The sequence below is a fragment of the Rissa tridactyla genome, chromosome 12 (assembly GCF_028500815.1).
Source record: "Rissa tridactyla isolate bRisTri1 chromosome 12, bRisTri1.patW.cur.20221130, whole genome shotgun sequence".
NCBI classification, from domain to species: domain Eukaryota; kingdom Metazoa; phylum Chordata; class Aves; order Charadriiformes; family Laridae; genus Rissa; species Rissa tridactyla.
In genome coordinates, this window is record NC_071477.1 from 10,271,424 (window position 1) to 10,284,397 (window position 12,974).

The following is a 12,974-nucleotide window of genomic DNA, read 5'->3' on the forward strand; positions in this document are numbered from 1 at the left end:
GGAGTGTGCAATCTAAGCGTTATTTCAGAGCGATCTGCTGTGTATTGTTTATATGCAACATACGCCTTCGGTGCACCTTTTTCTTTTCCTAGAGGAAATAGAGGAGAAATTTTATGAAATCATGAAGAACATGATAAGTAGTTACCCTTAGAAACAACACAGACAAGAATCTTGGATAAAAAAGGAAAATGTTTACACCTTCACTTAAGATGGGAGTATGTCCTGTTCGTGAGCAACAATATCTGCAGTACTGATAGCTGAGATGCAATATAGTCAAATTTTGAGCAATGTGACCTTGAACAGGTGATATGTCTTAAGGCCACGTGCTCTCCTGTGGCTGTTGGTGTTACTGCAGCTTGCAGAATACTTGGAGTATTTCTGATTTTGGTGATGCCACAATCTGAAATTGAAACTTCTTAGCTAAAGGGAGAAGAGTCTAAACTCTGAATTTAGTCTACTTATAAACAAGATATTCATGAAGCATAGTAAACAAATCTAAACATTCTAATATACATCCTCAATTTTGTTGTCCTTCTATCTCTCTTTGCCTCATTACGTGGAACTGGGAATAGCATTTAGAATGAAATCATGAGGAACTGAATGCTAAATAAAACTTAGCCAAAAAAATTCATACATAAAAAGCGCCAGAGAAATCTTCCCATAGATGGTGTTTACTCTTGAATATATCACACAGATTTCCCCCCATTTTATGCAACTGTTCTGCTAAATAGTTGCATAAAAGGTCCCTTCAGGTCCCTTATATCAGGATCCATATTTTTAATGGACTGACTTGGTAAAGATTTCTGCATAAACGCTTTCCCAGTCAAACTGTAGATAGATTGGCATAGTAACACCTTGATAACAGAGATACAGCTCTCTAGTAGAATAAGTGAAGTTTATTAATTGCAAACGTACTGTGTTGTTGAGCTGGGACATTGGTAACTTAAGAAGTCTGCATTGTTTATGTAAATGTGAATAGTAACTGTGGCACTGGGGTAAAAAAGTTCATGATAGCTGTTCTCATGCCAAAAATTTAATGAAACTAGGCCATCCGCTTCTAAAGATGCGATGTTCTTAATGGCTGCTCATAAGTAAAAAATTTATCTGGGATGGAAGAAACTTCACACCCGTGGAGAGGACTATGAATAATAATTAAATGATCTTCTAGTGAAATTTATTTTGAATCCTATAGTAACTATCCTTGAAGTTAGAAAAAGTGAAATACTTAAAATGCTTTTACTACAGCACATCAGTGAGAAGTGAGATGTTCAAAGTTTTGCCTCAAAGTCCAGAAGGAAAGATGGTTGTGGAAAAATATCATTTTCTGGTTACATGTGATCACTGTGAAAGAGGTGCACAACAGGTTTGAATGGGGAAGTTTGTGTCTTCAATTTCAGTTAATCATATGGGTAACTCATTTGTATGATAACTTTTTGAAGTTTTAGTGTTTAAAATCCTCTATAGCAACAGTTTGGCTGTGGTGCCTCAGAAAGAAGATAATGACAGACTTGGTGTTTTCTCCCCTACCTCATGCCTGAAGGTAGCTACTTAAAGGATTGTAGGAAAGGAATGACAAGGAATAGTTTGCATTTTGGCTAAGCAAAGTGTTGGAGTGCCCACTCAGTACATTTCAAATGCATTTGACCACCTTTTCCATGTAAGTATTATAAATAATAGAACTTTTACGTAGTAGTAGTTTCCATTATTAGATGCATTGTTAATCAGCTTTCTTATCAAAAGTCTTTTTTTCAGGTTTTGAATTGATACTAGTTGTGATCAACGTACAACAGCCTTGAGTTCTGATCACAGTCTGTGAGGTGTCTTCTGTAACTTTTGGAAGTACAGCATAAAACCTTAGATGGAAAATTTCACTTCAATACAAAAGCACCTCTTTGTACATCTTCAAAGATGCAAAAGAAAGCAGCTCTCTAAAGACTCATGAAACAAGAGGAGGTTTAGAACTGAACTTAATTGCATTAACGCTCTTTGAATGTTAATAGTTGCCATCTTCAGATCTCGCCTTACCCTGTGATAAAGAATAATGTTGGAGAATAAAGATCACAAGAAGCTTTGGTTTTATTATGAACTGTTTAAATTTTTTTAAGCTGTTAACTGTTTAATTTCTGTACCTTAAAGAATACAAACTAAAATGTAGTTCATAATTTTTTTTTCAATCTAATTCTAAATTATCATTAGGAAAAGTTCTTGTTGTTTTCTGCTGGAATGACTTAACCTCCTTCACTTGTATATAATAGTGTGTGTGCAATTTCCTCAGCTATGTTTTTTCCTTTCCCCAAACCAGTTATTAATCTGAGAAGACTATCGTTTTTCATCTTGTCCCAGACTAGCTGCAGTTTCTGTTTGTACTACACATCACTGGTCTTATCTACAACCTTAGCTCTCATGGATCATGTGCAATATTTGCTTTTATCAGGGATGTCTCAGATGCAGGGATGACCAGATAGTTTTACTTGGAAATAAAACTTCAAAAAGGAAAAATGGCTACTCTTCTTAGATTTTCACTTCTAAATTATTTTTTTCAATGTACACTGCCAAGTCAAAGGATGTGTACATATTATGTACTGTATTCCTCAGGGTGTTTTGGACATGGATTTGATAATTCTTAGTAATTTTGAAATTCCATGCAAAATACTTATTCTTCGTGACTCGTTCTCCTGATATGAAGTTTGTATACCTCTGTCTGTTTGTTTTCTATCTCTCACTATGTGTATGGTTATAGAGAATCTAGAATTTCAAGACTTAAAACTAAATATACTTCCTACAAAATGTTCTAAGCATTGTAATTCAGATACCATGTCCATATCCTTAGCTTTCTGTACTCAAAAGTTTGGAAATAATATCTATTGTAGGAGGAAGACCTACTTGGAAAGCCATGCTTGTTCCTGAATTGAGACATAAGTTATGTGTATAAGTTAAGAATACGTATCATGGGGAAAGGAAGAAAGTATGGATAGCCACCTGGTTTTGTTTGCTCTTACCCTTTCAGATACTGTATTATGGTTCAGTGCTAATGGTGCTACTCCGGAGGTCTGTAATAAGAGTGATAAGTCTTTTGACCCTGAGCTGAAGAGTCTATGGATAATAAAGACTGAGAAAACAGTGGTAAAGCTCGTCTACTCTCTTCTTGAGTATGATGTAGCACACAAATGAGCTATCTCATATTCCATTTCAGGAGTAATTAAAGCAAAACTTTGTGGAATCTTGGATTTTGCAAATAGAGACGCCAAATCTGTAAGAAACAGGACTTCTTAATCTTCCCAGTTTATTATGATGCTGTCCCTCTTGATGCTGAAATGATACCATAGCTGTGCATTGAGACAACTACAAACATTGTGCCGTTCTAACTCGAAGTCAAATTCTTGATCCTCTGAGCTTTTCTTCTGATGCTGAGGGACTAAAGATAGCCTTGAGAATGGCCCGAGAGAAAGGAAGATGAAAGATTTATAATTGCCCAGTAAAAATGCAGCTCAACAAGTTTGTGAGAATCTATGAGTAACTGTAAATAAATGCATTTGGTTTTATTGTGTTTCTGAGAAAGCAGGGTTTTTTCTTTACCTGTCTGCTGTTCTCTGTTTCCAAAATGTCATCTTGTGAGGGATGAAGGCTGACCTCTGCTACTTGATTATTTTCTGCTGGACAGTTCTGTGTGTTACCTTTTAAATCTCTTCTGGATTTGAAATTTGGAATTCAGAGTTATAGCAGTATGATTTACTTCATGCTAACCCTTTTTGCGAAGTGTGCAGAAACTCAAAATGCTACGGGAATCTACGCAAAAGCTACTTGGGTTTCTGAAGGCCCATAAATTTTAAAATAAGTAAGTGATAGGCAGGGCTGCTTTGCTTATGACTGAAAAAGAAATTGCTTCCTGTAAAAAGCCCAGTTCTCTCAGGATATGGAAGAGATCATAATTTACTTAAGGTGTTTACCTTAGCATCATGCAGTATGTGCTTACTGTTGGACTTAAATTCTATTCTGACATTAATGCAACTGTGCTTTTGTTATGAAATTAATGAACTAGTATTTTCACTGTCAAGATATAAAAATTTCAGCCCTTTTTTCTTGGGCACCTTATTCCTCCATGTAAACAAACGCTGATAACGAGCTGCCCCCTGCTCCAACAAATTTCAAGGTGTAGGTGGCACAGGGCAAGATGATGGAAAATCAGTTTATCAGACTGTTTATATTTAAAATACTGTGACCTATATTATGCCTGGTACTTTTTAAATGAAATGTGTTTCTAAAACTGGTGACTTTTCAATGTGCTGAAAAGCAAACATGATATGAGTGTCAGTGCAGAATATGTTTTCAAGCATTAAGAGTTCTGTTTTCCAGCATCACTGGTAAAAATTAAATTCTTACTTTATTCTTAGGGCTTTTAGTACACCATACCCCAAACTGCCTAAAGTTTTATTTTAGTGAGCTTTGCCACTAACCTGTTAGAACGATTCCCTTGCAGCTTTGCAGAATCCAGCACTGAAGAGTTGAGAAGTACCAGAATAGAAATTACTGTAGGTGGTCTGAGCAGGTTACTCAATACGTATTTCTCTTTAGAAATTTTTCATCATTCCCATCAAATAGCACTCTAATACTTCACAAGAATTAATAATTTTCCTAGTACACCTTTTGAATGGAAAAGGTTTTAGTTGCACTTTACAAGTGATGCATTGAGACAAAGATACAAGTCAAAAGTATCCTTTGTGCATTTTTGTTGCTGCGGCTTTGGCAGGTGGAAGGCTGCTCGGTTGGGGTTACTTTACTCTCAGACAGCGTTTTCTACTCTGCATAGACACTGACTGCAGCCACAGTTCTAAGTTCTCAGCAACTTTTCAGAAGTCCCAGCTCAATCCTCCCCTTCCCCTTGCCTCTGTAGAGAAAATTAGGAGCACGCAGTCATCAGCTGTGGAAAGTTTGCAGTTGGATTAATTAGCCCTGCTCAGATTCAGGGCTCATTAATTGTGTTTAGCAAAGCATTAGCATACTCATTGTGCATGCATTTCTGAAACTCGCATATTACTGCACTGCCTTGCTGTCTAAACACATCAACCCAATCGGACGTAGCATATTGTACCAACCAAGTAGACATGTCACTTAGCTCCTCCTAAGACTGTTGAGCAAAAAATAAAAAAACAAAACAAAAAAACCCCTAGCTGACAGAACCAGTAAGTTGTCATCCTCTATTAGAACTAGGACTATAGGAGGATGAAGTGTATGTATTGCTACGAAGTCTGTCACATGCTTGCTGATGAGGGAATGGTGAGTCTCGGGAAGCACAGGTCTGTTCTTTGCTTTTCTCTCGGGACAGTTCAGCAGCAGACTATCCAAATCTAACGTAGTGTCTTGCGTTTGCCTCCTGCAATGATTTACTGTAGTAACAGCTGTGTAAATAGTGAAATACATTACTGCTGGACAAAAACTGTCAATAGAATTTATGAGCTAATCAGTGTATTATATGTTTTGTAATACTGCAAGAAAATAGCTGGATACAGTTTACCATCTTGGTCATAAAAAGCTGTAAGTACACATAATAAGACCAAGAGTACAAGTAGTATGGAAACTGGAATTTGGCTGTAAACTGTTTAAATCTTCCTTTGATTGTTGAGGAAAGTTACTTAGCACATTTTTTTTAGTTATTTATGGTTTTCAGTGATGCTGGTTCAACTTGTGATCTTGTTAAGACACAAGAGGTAACAGATCTATCAGTATAATGCTGTGGTCGTACACTCTGGAAAGAACTGCTTTTTGGGAGACAAAATGGGTGTCAAAGGTCTTACCTATTTAGGGTCCTCTGGTATTTGTCACTAGGATAGGACAAATTGCAGCAAAGCTCAATAAAATTTTATATAAATGTTATTGCCCGCCCCCCTCCCCCCGAAACTTTTGTTAGTCTTCACTAAAATATTTGGTGTTGCTTTCTGCAGAAGGTGTGATAGACATTTATTTTGATCCTCATCGAAAGAACACAGCTGCAAATTCTTTGAGTTATTTTAAGATCCAAGTTCTTCATAAATTAGTATTTTTCTGAGTTTTTTCTTCTTTCTGTGGACACATTATTATTAATGACATAATAATATGAGTTAATCGGGTATTCTTATTTTATCAGAAAATAGGAGTCGAGTTTAAAGATCCAGGCTGAGTTGTTCCTTACTTGTAAGGTTTATGCTTTGAAACACAGAGCAGCAGTGGCAGCGGGTGACTGTGCAGGTGCAACATGGCTTACTCGGGATTAAAAAATACGATTTATACAGGAAGCATGCTATTTTTGGATACTTACATTGACGCGAATCCCTCATGAATTAAATCATTTAATATATGAAATGGAAAAAGTCCTTCTAATCTTCCTTTTGAATGAGCCATGAAATAGGATATGTGAACAGCTTGAAGTGTGAAGAGGTTACTATGGCTCGGTTCCAATATTTTTTGTAAGATATTAAAAGATTTGCACTAGCCAGGAGCTTAAAGGAGAACTTATAATCTTCTCTAAAATAATGCAATATTTATCTGAAAATATGTCAATTTTTTATGGCAAAAGCTTTTAGTACTCCTGAAAGTTATCTTAATGCTCCCTAACAAGTGCATAATGTACTTAACTGCAAAGTATCACTTCCGAGTAGAAAGTAGTTAAATATCACTGTCTGTAGTTGAACCTCTTTTTCAGGAAAAAAAAAAAAACAAACCCTCACATTTCGTGTCTGCTGTAATAGACAATAGAGTCACTATAATTAAGAGATTTATATGTAGTCAACTTTGGTTAAAAGAAAATAATTTATATTAAGTAACTTTTGGTTAAAAGTCCTGAGTTGATGGTGCAAGCTTCGAGACACCTGAATAGCTGTGATTTGTGTCATAGTAAACTATTTTTGTAATGCAGTGATTTCTTAACACTGTGCCAATTTTTAAGCGCCTGCCCCTTCAAGCAGCAATTTTTGTCTGACATTGAGCTCTTGCTTCTGGTGTGCAAATTAATAATATTGGTTTAATGGTAACTTTTTGGACTTTTCATAATACTTGTTATTAAAAAAAATCTAAATCTTTCTTTTCACATGAGTAACCTATTCTTATCATGACTTGATTTAGACTTAAAAGCTAAACCACAGCAGGTGAATAATATGAATCACAGTTGCTTCTTTGAACAGGTTTTTAATGATCCAGCGTTTTCTGTTGTGCTGACTGTTTATAGCTGTACTTTCCCTACCTGCAGGTTTGAGTCTTCAGCACTTCTGAAAATTAAGACCATATGAGAATTTACTAAAATGGCAGTGTCTGTGTATACAGCTATATTTGCTCTGCTGGCACTATTGATGCTGCAGAGCCCTAGTGGGGCCTATTTCTGCTTTCCTCGGGTTTGTGCATGCAACACTATAACTAGCATCACCAGAAATAACTCCCTGTATTTTTGTCTGTAACAGTAGAGATTGAAAATTCTACCTACATACCAGATCTGGAGGCTATCCTAATAGGAAAGAGTCATGAGGAGTACAAAATGTGTTAGGAGCAGACTTCTTGACTTGAAGAAATTGTGCTGTTGGCATGTGTCAGGTCACAGCCTGCAAGACTCCACATGCCCAACAGAGACTGCAAACTGTCCTGGAGAAGAATCTTTGTTTTTCAACTTGTATTAGTAATAACAGGTTCAGCAAGACTTGAATTCTTTTTGGAATCCCTAAGTGCCATCAGTACTAACTATAATGCCCGTTCAGCATCAGTGACAGAAGAGCTTGGAAGTGAACAGAGTAGCATATCAGTCCTTGTTAATGCTGGTAGGACAAGTGTATGTGGAAAGCGTGGCAGGAAACTAGCTAGTACTGTGTTCCAGGTAAAAGAACACTTTTGTGTTTTGAGGGAGAAAAGAATGCCTGAGAGGCCAAAGTTAGGTCTAGCATTTTCTAAAACTACAACAGGGAAATAAAAGATGGCTTATGGATAGTTTTGCAAAATGATGTGGTTTCTTTGGTGGTGGTGTTCTCATCTTTGCCTGATGCTTTGTCCAAAGAAATTGGTCATAGCACTATTCACTTAATGCTAGTTAATGGTTGCATGGAAGTCCTTCCCGCAGGTGTTGTATGGAGTGCTGTTAGTAGCTTAATGGGTACAGTTTTTCATGTCCTGAATAAATTAGTACCTTAGAAGGGGGGAATGTAGTAAGGCTGTTACTCTGTCTCTTTGGAGGAAACCTCAAATTAATATTTTTTGCCGTGTGTTCCAAAAGTCTGATTTTAATGAGTGGACTGCTTCGGTTATATGTGTAAATAAAAGCAAAACTGTGCACACCAGTGAATCACTTACCAATTTGTTCATGGTAATATTTTACAGCTGCTGATACTGGAAAGCTTGATTACTCACCTCAGTGTTCCTCTATAGAAGACCAGTTGCTGACCTTGTGAGTGTAAACCCTCTTGTATTGTGTTAATTGCTTAGTCTCTGTGGCACTTAAAATTCACTCATATAATCCATGAGGACATTAGTAGACATGTTCAAAGTTTATTTACTGATGAATAGTTTTGCCTGAGGAATAGAGCTCAAAGTTTCCTTTTTGTATTAAAAAAAAAAAAAAAAAAAATTAATTTGAGTTTCCAGGAAATCTTTTTTGTCAAATAATGGAAAGCAAGTATTTTCCTCATAGATGGAAAATTGTCAAGTATTTTTCTGATGGTTGAGCTTTACAGAAAGTGCTGCTTTTCTGAGAGAACTTGGAAAAAGTAAGCATTATTGTGCATCGGTGCAGTTGTATTAAGCTTAGCAGATGTTTTGATTTCTGCAGTTGATGATCTGGTGTGGGCAGGAGGGATTTAAAATTCTGAGTATAGTTCATTGATACTGTGGCTTCAGTCACGTAGTACTAGCATACACTCTGAACTCTATGAAGCTGTTGGGTTTGTGTTTCCAATGTTCTAAGTTGCTAAGATATGATTATTTTTTTTTAACAATGTTACATTTGCCTTATATTGAAGAAGGTCTGTCCTGTGTCCAGTATTCTACATGGAATAGTGAATCTTTTTCATGTACTTTCAGACAACTATCTATTCCTCTTCAGTTTAAGACCTGTGGTCCAAATCTGAGATCAAGGCTGTGAGAGTCTGGTAGTATGCACCAGCACAATGTGATGGAAGTACAGTCCATCTTTCTCTTCTCTGATCTTTGCTATTTGCACTAGATGCTTTTCTTACATACCTCACTGTGGGAGTTAGCCTTGTTGTTAGATGTCTGACTCATGAAAGTGTGTTACAAGAATGACTATAATGAATGAGATTGTTGCAGTACATTGGTCCTAAATGCTGGTCTTTACAATAAATTCAGATGACAGATCGGTGTAATTAATATTATAGCTGTGCTCTTGGCCAGGTTGGAATCTTTAAAGCATGTCCTATTTAAAGATCAGTTCATTTACCTTTTATTGGAGCAAGGAAGCGAACATCTGTGCTGCTTTTTGCTAATTACCTCTGATGTTTCTGTTTAGACAAGCTGTTCATATTCCCTCACTTCCGTACTGCTTGATTTCTCTCTCCTGTGTTTTGAGAGCTCTCTTTTGTCTTTGTCACTCCCTTCTCATTGCTTTCCTAATACTCTAAAATTCAGTTTGGTATTTTCTCTTCCTATCCTTTGCTCTCTCTTTCTACCCTTTGCCCTCTTATTTTGCAATTACAGTTTTAAGCAAGGACCCATAACTTTCCTGAGATGCTAATGTAAAAGAATATGGTGCAAGGTAAATGCATGTAAGGGGGTAAAGTAACAACCAGTGGGTGGATGTAACTGCCTTGGGGGGTTCTGCCGTTGCCAGCCTGAAGATTTGGCCACCTATTTTTTCATGTCTGGAAGTGTTCTGTGATTGATAGTCCTCACAAAAGAGGAGGAAGCTTTCTTATTAAGAAGTGACTAGATGAACTTCTCCGTATGGTTTTCTATCCGTTCTTTCCAACAAACCTGAAGAAATTTTGGTCTGTACTTCCAAAATTATTCCAATAATTATTTTTTTAATTATTTTTTAACATTTCACTTCATAGTAGCATATATCTATAAAGGACAAAATACACCCAAATTGAAGTGCGCCAGTCATTATTATTAGGGATTTTGGACTTTCTTGAATATATGAGGTAGGTTTTTATTCCCCCATTGTTGCCATTATGTGTCTTTACCCCTTGTACAGAGGAACTTTTGGCATAGAAAGTTTTGTATTATGCTTCCATTTAGGGCATGACTGAGAAATTACATAAAATATTGATTAATTTGGGTTTAGTGTCAGTTTCAGGATTCTAACTTTATTTCAACTGAATGTGTGGTGTTAGCAATGCATCCTTATTAATCTGTTGCAAAGTGTCTTTTATGTCATTTTATAAATAACAAATGTCTTGCCTAGTATTCAATATAAACAATTGTGGAGTGTGTAGCGAGTTGGATTTGTGTTAATATTTTTTAACAAACCCTGTCATGTGGTCATAAAAATGGTGCAACTCCTTTCTACTATTTAAAAAAAAAAATTCTTCACTGCAAGAAGTGGAATAAGGATGAGCAAAGTTTACCTTTTGAGACTTTTGTTTCACTGTGAATATTTTGCACAGCTTGCTGTGTTGTAGACCAAGGAAGTAATTGTACAGCCTTTGAGCCTGATTGTACTTAAGTGTATGGATAATAAGAAACACTACAAAAGCTCTCTAATTAAAATAAAATTATTTACAACATCAACAGCTGCTAGTTGTAGTGGCTGCAAACTTCTTTATAGCTGTTCCAATCTTAAGAATTTGGAGCATGTAGGATTTAGCTTTACTACAATTCAGGCTTTTGGCAGTAATGTAGAGGCTATGCTCAATCCTTCAGAAGTTAAAGAAATACAACAAAGCAGATTTAAGGGGCTTTTTAGGTTTTGGGCTTTTTTTCTTATACAAAGCAGTGTTAGGCATTTTCTTTGGTTGACATACTTATTACTGTTCCTAGTATGATACAGTAAGAGAGGAAGAAAAATTGCTTAGCAGTTCACATGAGCTACTAGAGAAACCTATTATAAGATTAATTCTAAGTCATTGACACTACTCTGCTGACCTTGCTATTGTGTGTGGCTTTCAGTAGAACTACATCTTTATTATGATTATTTCTTCCACTGTCCTAGGAGTCTGGCTTTGTCTCCCTTTTTAACAGGGAGTTTTAATGGAAAGCAGTGGCGCATTTGGCTCCCATCCTTGATATTTCTGCAGCCAATAATGTTGCTAGTAAGAGTTACTCATGGAGAAATGTGCTGCTCTTGCATGTGCAGATTCGATTTCGTTATACTTGTGTATGCTCCTTGACTGTGTTACAGCAGAGTGTATGGTCCTCAAAGGCTGCAAGCTTGTCTCTGCTTACTAGAAAATTAAGCTCAAAGGAGTTGGGGAGTGAAAACTGATTGGCACAGAAGAGAGGTTGATGAAAGAGATAGGAATGTCTTGATGTGAGAGTTGGAATTTTGAATTTGAACTGATTGTGAATGAGCGTTGCAACTGTTTTAACAGCTGAGGTTCTGCTGTAGTTAAATACTTAAACGCCCACCCACCCACACCTTTTCAAAGTTAATGTTATGCCTGTAAAGTTGAGCACTCAAGTGTTGGTTCTTATGGTATATTATTGTTGTATGTGACCATGTCAAAATGCTTGTTTTGTTTTCCCCCATTCAACATGCAGGACAGATGGAGTTTACTACACCAGATAACTGCAGCACTTGTTTTTTACTGTCCTCATGCCTATAGTGAACCTGAGTACAGAATTATTAACTACATTGGTTCTTTTACAGTGACTATCAGCGTAGTATCTAAATTCTTTGTGATAGTTTGAGTAATTTGAAATCGTGTATCTTAGGAATTTGTGGGATTGATTTATCTAGATGACTTTGCATTTTTATAGCATTTTAGGTGTAATTGTCATAAGGACATCTCTGGCTTCGTTTGCAGTTTAGCATGTAGAATGCTTCTGAGATAGTCAGCTAAACACCCAGGAAATGGTGCCCATTGTAATCTAAGCTATCAACTGTGGAAAAGCCTCGCTTTGAGTAATTTCTCGGGTGTTCAACAGAAGTCATTAATAGTTAAGTGTTCACGTAATCATTTACAGTTAAACATGCTTTTAGTAGTGGAGGGTTGTTCAGTTACTGCTTGAGATTTCTTTTGGTTTTACTTTGTTTGCTTTTGCTGTCCATGTGGAAGACGACTGCAGGCCAGGCTGTGACAAGAGCGATGGCAGCCTTCAGGTTCATACCAGTCTGTACTACTTGAGGAGTGTAGTAAGTGTTGTAATAACAGCTTGTTACCCTCTGCGTATGAGCCAGCGGCATAAACGCACTGAGGTGCATCTTGCCAGCAACCTAAATAGCTTTTTGCCAACTGAAAAGGGGCTTCAGCAAACGAGGGCTTCTAGGTTTACTGTCAAGTTCCAGAGGGAGGTATGCAGGTGTAGTTAAAAGACTGATATTTGGTAGAGTCTCCCACTCTGTCACACCCTACCTGTCTATTTCTATCACCCTTTCACCTTTCTGGCTATTAGAAGTAATTAACAACAAATTGAGTGCCTCAGTTCTAATGGAAGAAAGGAAACAGGTTAAAGAAATGTGACGTGTTGGCTTTGTGCCAGTAAACTTATGGACCATTTTACATGCGTCCTGAGGATAGCATATAAGAATATAGTTCACTAGAGACTAGTTAAAGATGTGTACTATTTCAAAGATTCATTAATAGGCACTTGGAAGTTGAATGATGATAGGTGCATTGCAAGCCACAGTAAGTTTTGCTTTTGTTTAGTGTTCTCATATATTACAAAGCACTGTGTTTAAAGGGAAAGGATCAATTAAAGATGACTGGGACAAATTGCACTGCCTGCGTTACAAGTAAATTTATTTGATCGTTTAACAAGGTGCATATTTGTTGTGTAAGAACTATGGTTATTGCTGTGCTTGAAGGCAATAATTTTAATGTTTTTGTACCCTATGAAATATAGTA

The 12,974-nt window shown here is 36.7% G+C and overlaps 1 protein-coding gene across 8 annotated transcripts in view; it reads left to right on the top strand.

The window, feature by feature from the left end:
- SULF2 (sulfatase 2) overlaps window positions 1-12,974 on the top strand; it is a 167,594-nt gene that overhangs the window by 46,086 nt on the left and 108,534 nt on the right. For 5 of the 8 annotated variants that reach the window (XM_054217960.1, XM_054217969.1, XM_054217964.1 and 2 more), the window contains one exon: window positions 8,332-8,398. The exons of the other annotated variants lie outside the window; for them this stretch is intronic. The gene's annotated coding sequence lies outside the window, so the exon portion shown is untranslated. The remainder of the gene's footprint in view (window positions 1-8,331; window positions 8,399-12,974) is intronic. 8 annotated transcript variants of the gene reach the window in all.